The sequence below is a fragment of the Euwallacea similis genome, unplaced genomic scaffold (genome assembly GCF_039881205.1).
Source record: "Euwallacea similis isolate ESF13 unplaced genomic scaffold, ESF131.1 scaffold_38, whole genome shotgun sequence".
In the NCBI taxonomy this organism is placed as follows: domain Eukaryota; kingdom Metazoa; phylum Arthropoda; class Insecta; order Coleoptera; family Curculionidae; genus Euwallacea; species Euwallacea similis.
In genome coordinates, this window is record NW_027098663.1 from 677,227 (window position 1) to 686,334 (window position 9,108).

Sequence of the window (9,108 nt, forward strand, 5' to 3'; positions counted from 1 at the left end):
AAATACTCTATGCCAACATCAACGGAATAAACCATAAGAAACATCTCATTTATAATTATATAGAACGCAATGACACTGACTGCGGTATGTTTGTAGAAACAAAAACCAAACTGAGACTGACACCGACATATAGAGACTGGTAATATACTATATGTAAGCATGGCAATACCATTAACAACGCCAGAGGTGGTGCCTTGACCCTGATGCATCCGAAAATAAAACTGGGTAAAGCAAACCCCCCAGCCCCTAATAATCCCCTGAATGACTGCCTACACTTCACCGTTCCCTACCTGAATAACTTCATCCATATTTTTCTAGTATACATACACCTCCACTCTCATATAGAACAAAATATACTAACGAAGACATGCCTATACAAATATTCGATAATTATAGGAGACTTCAACCTCAACTAAAACAAAACGTCTTATTTGAACAAATTCGTAACAAATTCGGATTTTGTAAAACAACATACATCCCCCACATTCCTTATGCCGAGGAATCCAGACTTAACACCAGACGTACTTCTTCATACAAGTAACCTTACAAATAATATAAACAACGTACAATTAACAAACGAACTTGGTTCGGATCACTTAGCAATAACATTTAACATCGAGCTTAGGCAGACTCAAACAATTCCCCAGAAGAACAAAGCACATAAACTAGACCTCAACAAAACAGACACAGATAAAGTACGGAAACTCGTACACGAACACATACAATCACAAACAGAACTCACCTCAATAGGAAATGTACAAAATCAAATCTCACTAGCAATAGAAAAATTTACCCCACGACAAAAAATTCCTTCTACCAACACTCCCTACCCAAATTTATCTTAAGACTGATCAACAAACAAAAGAGAACTATATAGACTTTACACAACAACTCAAAACCATGAACTAAAAAAGGAACTCAACAGTCTTAACCGAAATATTAAATATCTGATATATTAATTTAGACAGGAGAAATGGTTAGAGACCTGCCAGGAAATTGAACGGGTCAAAGGGAAAACATACTGGCAAAAAAAAACTATCACATTACAAAAAAACTAATAACAGTGGTACAATAGAGGAAAACGGAACAGAACAGCACACGGATCAGAATAAAACCGACGCATTTGCTAGACATTTTCAGAAAGCCTTTTCAACCTCAAACAACCCTAACTTTGATATACACAACTGGATGAGAGTAAATGACTGGTACGACAGTTACTTCATTGACGAGGCAAAATGCACATATCAACCAATTACGAATGTAGAATATGACGAAGCACTTACACATATGAAAAATACAGCACCAGGCAAAGACAATATTAAAATTAAAGTATTAAAGATCCCGACTCCACAGACCCACGAAACCATACTGGATTTGCTCAACAACTGCATTGCGACAAACACAATTCCAGAGACATGGAAAAGGGGAATTATTATTCCAATTCCAAAAAGCGAATTGGACAATACGCGAACAAAAAACTACAGACCAATTACATGACTACCAGTGTTGAGTAAAGTATTCGAACATATTATGAAGAACAGACTTCAAAAACTGATCGGACAACACATACCGACTTATCAATTTGGCTTTAAACGGAAGCATTCGACAATACACCCACTCTTTGTACTAATTAACAATATACAAACAACACACCTCTCCAACAACAAATCAGCCTGTTTGATTATGGACATAAACAAAGCATTTGACAGTGTCTGGCACAAAGGACTCCTATACAAACTGCACCAACTTAAAACACCAAAATACTTACTATACACAATTAAGAACCTACTGGAAAACAGACAATTGGAAGTACGAATTGACAACACTCTATCCTTTCCTTTTTCCCCCGAACAAGGACTCCCGCAAGTAGAGTATTTAATTAGAGGATGGTATTATTATAAAGGGTAAATTTATTTTGAATTTGTAACAGCACAGTAGATAGAGTGTTTGATTGATATTTGGAAATGTATGGTGAAATGTTCACCATTATAAAAATTATTTGGCTTATTTGAAATAATTGTTTTAAAAGATAAGATAACAGGGGGTATTATAAATTGAAGATTATAAACATAGGGAAAGTATATTATTTTTAAATTAGTAGATATTGTAGGAATTGTGAATTACATTATGATTATTATTTAAGTGTTAGGGATAAAGATGTAGTAATTTAGGATAGAAAGTAAATTGTATTTTTTAGATGATTTGAATATTTATATAAGATAGGAAAGCATAGTGTGAAGGTACAGGAATTATGTATTTGAAATTGTCGATGCATATATTAGGTAAAGTAATTCGGTTAAGACATTAGGGGTATTCATAGTAAGTTTAAGTAGGTAGGAACATAGGAAAGGACTTTTTAGGCAATTTTTCTTTTGAGGGAGGGGATGTAGGTGGAAAAATGTAACAGAAACATGCATATAGAATGCAAAACTTGAGAGAAATTGGAAAAGATAGGAATTAGAAGTAAATGGTGGGTGCGAAAGAAGAGGAGGGATTTAAACATAAGAATAGGACATTATTTATCATATGGAAAGATAACTTGGGCATATGTAAGAAAATAGGAAGGAATGTATATTACAAAAGTAGAATTTGCCAGTAGGTCATTTAAGTATTTATAGTTAATAAGAAAGTAAAGATTATTTCTTCTGAGTTTCAAGGATAAGAGTAAGAAAGTACATGTATTTCAGAGGGAAGTAATTAGAGCTTTTAGAAGGAACAAATGAATAAGTAATATGTATATTAAAATTAGTGATATTTATAAGGGTATTAGGTAACTTGTGAGAAACATGTTTGGAGGGATAGAATAAGGGAAGTTATATTATTGTATTTTATTAGTGTTAGTACGTAGTCATTGTGAACTAGGAGGTTCCTAAAATTGTAGAGGAGCTTTAGGGTCTAGAAAAGCCATTTGAGGAATTTTTCCCGGAGGATATTTGGAAAAAGTCTGTTTTTAAGCAATACTTGGGGATCCTTGGACAAAATGGTGAACGAAATTTATTCACCGAAATTGTGAGGTTTTAGAAAGGATGTAACTGGAACTAAGGAAGACGAACTTGGGAGATTTAGCGAAGGGGAAAATTTGAAAGAGGCTTAGGAAGGGCCGGAACTGGTGAAGGGAGATAAGATTTATTCTGAAAGATGAGGAAAACTGGAAAAAGCATTTCCAGCAGTGGACAAGTCAAGTGAGAAGTAGAGATTGGAGCACTGTGGTGCAGTATTCATTGGAGAAGAGAAGAGAAGAGATAAGAAAAAAGGTGGAAAACAGGATTGGTTTATTTTGAGGAGGGTTTGAATATAGTGGGCAAAGTGATAGGATGAATTTGAACAATATAGCGAATAAGGTCTTCTTAAGAAAGCATTGAAAGGAAGATGAATTTGAACGATTTTTAAATTAAGATATTATGTATATAGGATAATTTTTGTGAATGTGACATTAATAGAGAATAAGGAGGACGGAGGAGGGTAGGCTGAAGGGGCCTTTTTAGGACGCCCCACATAATTTGCACACAAGTGGGCCACGTGTGCAAATTATTGGGGTATCATTAAACTGGCACTACTAGTAGGTACTTTTACGGTTCTAAAGGATTTATTAGAACTGGGAAAGTTAAGAAAAAGAGAGGTAGGGAATTGTTCGTTTACTTTTCCAAATTTGTACTACATTTTATGATTGATTAGTATTTTATACTGCGTTTCCTATAGTAGTAGATTCTTTGTGTAGTTCACGTACTGTGTGGGTGAGATATAACTTGTATTATTTTAGAAATTTATTAGTGCTTTAGTCTTGTGTGAAATAGACTGTTAGGACGTAGGTTCTACTTGAATTGTACAGGGTATAGGGAAATAACTTTGTCAAATTTAACCGACGATCGAGAACATTATTTGGAACGAAGAGTTCTTTTGAACAGAAAAGAGAAACGTTTGTAAATTGACGAATTATTATTTAGAATTAGAAAATTAGAACGGCTAACCGGAACTAACCACGATTAAAATAGGTAGTAGAAAAGTAGCAAAGTTATTTCCCCAACACTGTACATGTACGCCATGTGTATAATTCTTGGCGGGTTCCGATTGACGAATTTTAGGTTAGCGTTAGGAGTCAGCTGTGGTAATTTACACGAGAGAAATAGAAGATGAGAAGTAAGTCGCAATTCGATCATGTGATTTGGAATGACAGAGTAGAGTGAGGTTATATTAATTTATTTATTACTATTTTTAAGTTTGAAGATTTCGATTGAAAATTTGGGCAATTTTTTAAGAAAAGAAGTGTAATTGTTTAAAACATTGATAATAATTGTGGAAAACGCGGTCCACCCATTTGAAAGTTGAAGTATACCAGAACTTTGATACTTTGGAAGACATTGTCGAGAACTTGTGGGGTGATAATTGCACACTGCCCCAATTCGTTCCTTGGGGCTTTGATTAAGTGTGTCGATTGTCTCGGAAGTAATTTTTGAAAACTGGGGACAAGAAGTAACCCACTGGTGTAAATTGGAATTGGTCGAAGGATTCCACATAACATTCTCGAAGATAAACTGAGGTTATACGAGCCATGGCTCCATCACCTCGGACATAACCCCATTGTACTTCGTCAGGGTGTGGGGATGAAGGTATTTGTGGAACAAGTAATGGTGCTTTTTAAAGTATTTGAGGATTATTTGTATTTTAGATTTGCATAGTTTGAGAATTTGCACATTCCGAGCTATGAAACTAGGTATTATGACTGAGGAGTGATGGAAATGATGGATTCGAAAGATTATTATGTGGTGTCTCATGGGACTAGGTGCAATGAATTGTCATTGTTTCAGATTCCGAAGGATGAAGTACTCGGAACACTTGCATTTGGTGATAGGTGCCATGAGATAAGTCGAGGGGACATTGTCTTCAAGAAAGCATTGAAGGTTTGAAGCTTCTTAATTAATTTTGTGAGAAAACAGATGAAATGCATACAGTAACTGAGAAAGGAAAAGGGAGAAATGGAAGGATCCAATGGTAGGTAAGTGATGAAAATAAGAAGTAGTGATAGGTCGAGGGATTTGAGAAGAAGAGTATTTTGTGAGGAACGAAAAGTGAATTGTACTTTTTCCTAGAAATTTGAGAGTCGAGTAGATGTGTAATTGGTACTCGTACAGTACAGTTTGTGATATTGTGTGGTTCTTTAGCATTGCTCATGGCTCGTGTAAGTAGAAATGGTGGATTCTTTTGAATTGTAAAAGGGGTTAAGGGATAAATAAATGGAAAGATTTGAAAGTACATTGAAGGGTACTAGTTTTTGGATGAATTTGGTAAAAGTGCAATGAAACTTTTCGTTCCTAGATAGGAAATGAGTGTGTTTTCGATTTGATGATTATGAAAAGTGTTTAGATATTTTCATTTATTAACATTTCTGTTTGTATTTTACTAACTGGATATTATATTTATTAAATTTGTGACTCTTTTTGTATTACTTTTGATGACTCGAAAGAGTACTTGTCGAGGTGATACATTAGAGTGGTGGTACTGTATATTTTTTAGTATTATTATTATTATTTTTTAAGAAGCTTTTAGAACTAAAAGAAGGGTGTTTCTTCTGACTGCAAATAATAAAAGCAGAATTGAAGGATTTTGTGTGAGATTATTTCTAAACCTGTTACCCGACGAATAGGAAAGTGGTCTTTTGGGATTGGGGAGAGGATTGTCTTATTTTGTGGAAATGTAGTAACTTTTTATAGGTATTGTCTATATTTTTGGAAACATTCCCCGCAGTATTATGACTGATTTAGAGCTTGTACTTTGATATTTTGTATTTATTTATTGGATATTATTGGTTTTTCTATGAATGAAGAAGAGATACATGGTCTGCATTATATGTATTATATTGAGAGATGAGTAAAGTGTGAATAAAGACATGTACTCTTATTTATTTATAATTAGAGGATAGTTTAGATATTTAAAAAAAAGTGACACATTAAAGGGTGGTATATATTGATTATTAAATTGGATTGTGAGGGTCAGGATGCACTATGGAAATTTGGGGATGTAGGGAAGATAGAGAAACTAAAGTAATTTGTATTTTTATAATTTGACTGTCTATTGGGAAATTGAATAACTTTGAATTTTGAAGTAAAGGGGAGATTATTCTTTGGGAAAGGCCAACAAGTGATTTAGATTTTTTGACTTAAAGTGTGTAGTAGATTTAGGGGGACATTTCCAGTGTGATTTTGCATTTTTTAGATTTTCACGGGTGCTATTACTGATTTGTAATTAGTTAGATAGAACTATTGAGATAATTTTTGTATTTCTTTATTGCTGAGATGATGTATTACTTTATTTATTTGTCTGATACTGCGGGGAAAGAGCTTAGATGATTTGGAAAGTATTTTAAAAAAGGGACATTCTTGGGGATAGAAGGAGATGGGAGGATTAAGGGACATTATGGAGGGGAATTGGGGGTTTTACTTATAAAGGGGGATGAGGGATAAGGGAGAGGAGTATGGAAACTTTATAAAAAAGGGATGAGGGATGGGAGTACAGGGAAAAAGGATGAAGGATAGGAGTGTACTAAAAGGGGATGGAAGGAATAGAGGATGGAAAGAAGGGATTAAGAAGGAGGATGAAGGGGGGACTAGAAAGGGATGAGAGATAAGGTGAGTATTATGAAGGAGCAGAGAGGATTGGCAGGATATGAGAAGAAGACGATGCTGAAGCAGAAAAGGGGGACTAGAGAGGATATAGATTTTAAGAAGGAGGGAGAATGGGGGCTTTTACGAGGGAGGATAGAAAGGGAAGGAAAAAGGGGGGCTTTAAAGGAAAGGGAATGAAGGCTAGAAGGTGAGTATTTTAGAAGGGATGGAGGATAAGAGAGAGAGGGGGATTGAAGGCTTTTGGAAGGAAGGTGGGATTATGAAGGGGATGGAAAAGGAACGAGGAAAGGATGGGGGAATGGGACTGGGATGAGAACTGGGGGACCATGAAGGTGCGAGAGGGGAAAGGGGGATTATTGGGATGAGGGAAAGGAGTCTTAGAATTGGGAAGGGAAAAGGGATGAAGGATGGGAATTTATGAACTCTGAAGAAGGGGGATGAGGGAAAGGAGTATTAGAACTATTACGGGGAAGGGATGTAGGATAGGAATTCGTGAACATTAGGGAAAGAAGTATTGACATTACAGTGAGGGTAGAAAGTACTGATACAATCGGGGACGAACGATGAGGGATAAGAGTATTCGAACATTGGGGGAAGGGAGTATTGATATTATTGGTGTGGGAAGAGAGTATTGATACAATCGGGGACGAACGATGAGGGAGCGGAGTATTCTAACGGGGGGATCAGGGGACGAGGGATAGGAGTAAGCTAACTAGAGATTAGGAAAGGAAGGGATTAAGGAGAGAGAGAGACACGGGGGACTAGGGACGAAAAAAAGGAGTGTGTAGATATTATTAGAAGGGACGAACAGGGGACTGGTGAGAAGGGGATTATAGTGCTATAGCGGGGATAAGAGATGGAACGGAAAGAGATATGCTGGAAAGGGTGAAGGGGAGAGATTGGAAAGAAGGGATGTGTACTGACGGGGGATTAGGGAAGGAAGTAGTGATATTACTAGAGATGTGGGATGAAGGGAGAGGATATAGGGATGGATACGGAGATATTTCCAAGGGAACTCGCAGGCGGGGGATTAGAGAGAAGGGGAGATGAGAGAGTAGAGAGAACTAGGAAAGGGATGGATTAAGTGATATTAGCAGCGGTGAGGGAGAGAGATAATGAAGGAACTATTATTGTAGGGATAGGAGATGGGATGAAGGAAGTAACTGATTTGTGAAGGAGAGAGAGCTATTTATGAAGGATTTAACGGAGAGCTACTATGAGAGAAGACTATTTAGATGGGACTAGATGATTTACTGTGCATTGTGAGGATAGCTATGAGAGATATTTTAGGGAGCAGAGAACTAGATATGATATTTATATGAACTGTAAAGAAGGAACTACTAGAAGAAACAATGACGGGATATTATTAAGACATTATATTCCTGACGGATAGAAAGAACTACTGAAAGATGAGTGATTTAGGCATTAGGAGAGATAAGAAGCGGATGGATTATTAGGAGAACTACGAGGATATTGATTTATTACTAGATTAGAAGGATATATTGATGATTATAGGTAATTATCGAGGAGGATTAGAGGTCTGATGACTATATTATAAGAAGACTATAGATATTATAGCGTGGGGAATGAGGGGAATAGTGTGATACTAGTATTGATCGTGAGAGAAGAATTAGGAAATAGGGATAACTAGACTAACTTATTAGAAAATAGGGAAAGATGATCGAACTATAGGAACGATAGATATTAGAGGATTTGATTAGATTAAGAGAAAAGTATTGGATATATTTGGAAGTCGCTAGAGAGAGGTATTGACTAGAATGGATGTGATTGTAGGAGACGGATTAGAAGAGATACTATAAGAGACAGGGACGAAATGAACTTGGATTATTAGAACATCGAACCAACACGTAGGGAAGAGATGAGATTAGAATGGAAGGACGGATATTAGGAGTATTTCTTTGGATTCGAAGGAAAGGGGAGACGAATTGATTTGATATAGGATCGTGTGAAACTACTGGAAGATATGGGATTGATACATTTTATCAATTTAGAAGACTCAGATGATTTCTCGCAATTTACAGTGACTTAAAGGGGAAGAGAGAAAACTAGGAAATCCTAACTAACTAAACCAGTAAGTAATTGCTAGTGCTCTTAGGAATTAACAAGAAACTTGAGCATTTGTGTGATTTCTAGGATTATTGGAGAGATAGGAACTAAATGAATAAAACAATACTTCGAAGGGATATACTGATACTTGCACTATATTGATACTTTCTAGGATTCATATAAGGAACAAAATAGATCCTAATTAACCGTCTAAAACAACAAACTTCGAGGGAATTGATAAGAACTCGAACTTCATGATACTTTTCGTACTTTCTAGGATTCTGAAATAGGAACAAAATAAATCCCAACTAACCGATTATGGAACTTTACAAGATAACTGCTATATTTTGTACTTTTCTCGATTCTTCGTAATTTTGGGGATTTATATTAACTTCGATATTATTTGAATTTTCTAGGACTT